General features: G+C 37.6%; 1 long non-coding RNA gene across 1 annotated transcript; it reads left to right on the forward strand.

Moving 5' to 3' along the window:
- Positions 1 to 743: 743 nt before the first annotated feature.
- LOC120489980 (uncharacterized) lies at positions 744 to 2,317 on the forward strand. Its single transcript, XR_005624832.2, has 4 exons — positions 744 to 1,062; positions 1,640 to 1,708; positions 1,841 to 1,914; positions 1,996 to 2,317. It is a non-coding gene; the product is annotated as an uncharacterized LOC120489980 (long non-coding RNA).
- The last annotated feature ends 2,514 nt before the right edge of the window (positions 2,318 to 4,831 follow it).

A 4,831-nucleotide genomic window follows, 5' to 3' on the forward strand; every position in this document is an offset into this window, starting at 1 on the left:
TCAAAACTCTGGATTCTGATAGAGGGCCATGAGACTTAGACCTGAGTGCAACAATGGAGGCTCTAGACCCTTCCAGAGCTGAGATATCGAAATTCAAAATTTCGACCCGAAAAAAAAACGACAGTGTTACCCCTTACGTTTTTTTTTTTGGCCGAAAAATTAAGTATCCCCAATCTTCTCAAAACTCTGGATTCTGATAGAGGGCCATGAGACATAGACCTGAGTGCAACAATGGAGGCTCTAGACCCTTCCAGAGCTGAGATATCGAAAATCAAAATTTCGACCCGTAAAAAAAACGACAGTGTTACCCCTTACGTTTTTTTTTTTGGGCGAAAAATTAAGTATCCCTAATCTTCTCAAAACTCTGGATTCTGATAGAGGGCCATGAGACTTAGACCTGAGTGCAACAATGGAGGCTCTAGACCCTTCCAGAGCTGAGATATCGAAATTCAAAATTTCGACCCGAAAAAAAAACGACAGTGTTACCCCTTACGTTTTTTTTTTTGGCCGAAAAATTAAGTATCCCCAATCTTCTCAAAACTCTGGATTCTGATAGAGGGCCATGAGACTTAGACCTGAGTGCAACAATGGAGGCTCTAGACCCTTCCAGTGCTGAGATATTGAAACTCAAAATTTCGACCCGAAAAAAAAAACGACAGTGGCTGCGTCCGAAACCGCATACTTCCCTACTATATAGTAGGGAAAAAGCAGTAGGCGAGCGAATAAGTATGTCCGAATCCTTAGTATTCATAAAGAGTAGGCGAGAATTACCAGAGTGACGTACTAATTATCGCGAGATTCGGGCATACGTATACTTATAGTACGTCCGAATATTCCTACTTTCGTACTATATAGTAGGGGAAAACAGTATTTGAAAGGAGTAGTATGTCCGAAACGTCAGTACTCATAAAAGAGTAGGCGAGAAGTTCCCGGATGATCTCCTGCTTTCGCCAAGATTTTTGAGTGTTCATCCGATGGATACTCTTCTATCCCAGGAGGCCACGGGAGAGCATTCGTCATTATCAACATCGCGGAGATCAGCGAAGCAGGGGGTTTTCAAATGTGAGTAAAAACGGTTCCTTGTGTTTAAATCGTATGTGTTAGACTACTATAGAGTAAACGTTTTAACTGTTGAAGGTCTAAAGGACTTAGACAGTATAGTATAGTTGTGATTTTGCTGTAAACACATGTTTTATTAGTTAGTTAAACAGGGGAGCTCCAGTAAGTAGGCTACACGTAAGTTTCTAAAATGGATTTACATAACCATATAACGTTACATCTTAAACACGCTTATTTAAAATGTCTATTTACATCTGAAATGAAAATATTGTTTAAGTATTGCAGATGAGCACATCCCAACATGAAAAATACATCTGAGTGATGTAACGTTATGTGTGCTATTATGAAGGATAATTCACTGTTGTCAACACTACTTACATTAGACAAATGTGCTGTAAATACGGTAAATAAACAAATCTATAAAGTAACTAAATATGTTATATTTAATTTGTCCCTTATTAGTGTTGATATATTAAGGAACATTTAAGTTGGATTAAAAGTGAGTTAACACATCAACCTCAGCATGTAAATTCAGTGTTGAGCTCGTAATGTGAATCTTGTCTGTATGTTACAGGGACAGAAGAACACGCGTGTGTTTATCCGGTGGAGAGAGGCTCATGATGCTGAATGCTGTCATCAAAGGCTTTGGGTGAGTATACTACAGAAATGGATAACAAAATCTATTCAATCTTAAATTGTAGTTTATTTGAATTATTGTAAATTCAAGTAGAGAAATTACAACACTTTTCTGATTCTTGATTTCTGTGCATTTGCTGCAGAGCTTTTGTGGTGGAGCAGGACCTGCAAGGAAAGATGATGGCAGCATTTGTTTTAGGGATTTTACTCAAATATTAAGTTAGGTTATTTTTAATAGATAAATCAAATGACATTGTGTTAAAATGACTGCTTTTGTATAATGTTTGTGCATTTTTGTAGGATCTGAAATGTCTGCAGACTGGTGTGAGCACTGAGGATGAGGAGCCAAGAGGTGCATCCTGGAAGTGGTGCCATGGATGAGTCCCTCCATCTCTCCACCTGCCTTTACGAGACCCTCGATCTCTCCACCTGCCCTTATTGCCTCAGATTGTGAAGCGCAGCACAACAACAAGCTCTGGGAAGAAGGCACAGTCCCCTCTGGTGAATTCATCAGAATAAAGCTGCAGAATGGGAACCGCTGTGTCGAGTCGGCAGTAGGATGTGGTGTTCAGCGGCTGTAAATACGTGCTTGTAGTTTGAATAAAGCTTTGTTTCATGTGTTGCTGACTTGTATAATGCATTTGTTTATTGTGATGGTTACTTTTATTTGTTCTTTTACTCATTTATTCATTTTTATTATTGTTGTCAGTATATAAAATGTAATTATTTAATTAATGTATCCATTAATTCATCGATTGACTGATAATTGAGATGTTTCACTGCATTTATGAATATAAATGTATTCATGCATAACTGTCATATGACAAAACAAATTACATTTTGCTTGTTATATTAAATTATATTTTTAGTATATAAAAAAGTTATATAATTAAGTATTGGTCAGCATTTAATATTATTATTTTGTTTAAGTGTTGGGGTGGGCCAACAATGCAATTCATTCTGAGGTAATATTAATTTTTAAGGAGTGATACTTACATTTTTCGAGTATAAAATGAACAGTTTTCTCCAAAAAGAGATCTTCGAGCAGCTGCCCGTCTCCTTTGTGCAGACATTACAAACGCAGAGGAAAACTGTTCTAGGTTGTGCTGTCGAGTCACTGATGTTATGAAGTGTTAGTACACCTGTCGCTTATATAATTTAAACTTATAAACGTATTACATACAAGATCATGGAAAGATACCATAATAGTCATAATGACAAAACAGAAAACATAAAGATCATTGGTTTGTGTACATCATAATACAGGAAAAAGGAACAATAACAAGGCTATCTTTAAATAGTTCTTCATAATACATGAAAAATGTTGTTGTTTTTTTGTTGTTGTTTTTATAGGTCTGAGGGATGAAACAAGGTAAATTCATCAAGAAAAGGAGGAAAACTTAAAGGAGAAACGTTTTGGGTATAAAATAAAGAAATTAACAACATATATTCAAGAGGTGACGATTTGGGGGTTTCTTAATAAAAAAAAATATCGTTATAAGAATAACACTGTGGGTCACATTAGTAGGCCTAGGGTTTAAAATATAACAACTTAAATCAACCTTAAATGTATTCACAAATTACCCCTTACGTTTTTTTTTTTGGGCGAAAAATTAAGTATCCCCAATCTTCTCAAAACTCTGGATTCTGATAGAGGGCCATGAGACATAGACCTGAGTGCAACAATGGAGGCTCTAGACCCTTCCAGAGCTGAGATATCGAAACTCAAAATTTCGACCCGTAAAAAAAACGACAGTGTTACCCCTTACGTTTTTTTTTTTGGGCGAAAAATTAAGTATCCCTAATCTTCTCAAAACTCTGGATTCTGATAGAGGGCCATGAGACTTAGACCTGAGTGCAACAATGGAGGCTCTAGACCCTTCCAGAGCTGAGATATCGAAACTCAAACTTTCGACCCGAAAAAAAAACGACAGTGTTACCCCTTACGTTTTTTTTTTTGGGCGAAAAATTAAGTATCCCCAATCTTCTCAAAACTCTGGATTCTGATAGAGGGCCATGAGACATAGACCTGAGTGCAACAATGGAGGCTCTAGACCCTTCCAGAGCTGAGATATCGAAAATCAAAATTTCGACCCGTAAAAAAAACGACAGTGTTACCCCTTACGTTTTTTTTTTTTGGGCGAAAAATTAAGTATCCCTAATCTTCTCAAAACTCTGGATTCTGATAGAGGGCCATGAGACTTAGACCTGAGTGCAACAATGGAGGCTCTAGACCCTTCCAGAGCTGAGATATCGAAATTCAAAATTTCGACCAGAAAAAAAAAACGACAGTGTTACCCCTTACGTTTTTTTTTTTTTGGGCGAAAAATTAAGTATCCCTAATCTTCTCAAAACTCTGGATTCTGATAGAGGGCCATGAGACTTAGACCTGAGTGCAAAAATGGAGGCTCTAGACCCTTCCAGAGCTGAGATATCGAAATTCAAAATTTCGACCAGAAAAAAACGACAGTGTTACCCCTTATGTTTTTTTTTTTTTGGGTGAAAAATTAAGTATCCCCAATCTTCTCAAAACTCTGGATTCTGATAGAGGGCCATGAGACATAGACCTGAGTGCAACAATGGAGGCTCTAGACCCTTCCAGAGCTGAGATATCGAAAATCAAAATTTCGACCCGTAAAAAAAACGACAGTGTTACCCCTTACGGTTTTTTTTTTTTGGGCGAAAAATTAAGTATCCCTAATCTTCTCAAAACTCTGGATTCTGATAGAGGGCCATGAGACTTAGACCTGAGTGCAAAAATGGAGGCTCCAGACCCTTCCAGAGCTGAGATATCGAAATTCAAAATTTCGACCAGAAAAAAACGACAGTGTTACCCCTTATGTTTTTTTTTTTTTGGGTGAAAAATTAAGTATCCCCAATCTTCTCAAAACTCTGGATTCTGATAGAGGGCCATGAGACATAAACCTGAGTGCAACAATGGAGGCTCTAGACCCTTCCAGAGCTGAGATATCGAAAATCAAAATTTCGACCAGAAAAAAAAAAACGACAGTGTTACCCCTTACGTTTTTTTTTGGGGGGGGGCGAAAAATTAAGTATCCCCAATCTTCTCAAAACTCTGGATTCTGATAGAGGGCCATGAGACTTAGACCTGAGTGCAACAATGGAGGCTCTAGAC

This window comes from Pimephales promelas, chromosome 24, assembly GCF_988280905.1.
Source record: "Pimephales promelas chromosome 24, fPimPro1.hap1.1, whole genome shotgun sequence".
In the NCBI taxonomy this organism is placed as follows: domain Eukaryota; kingdom Metazoa; phylum Chordata; class Actinopteri; order Cypriniformes; family Leuciscidae; genus Pimephales; species Pimephales promelas.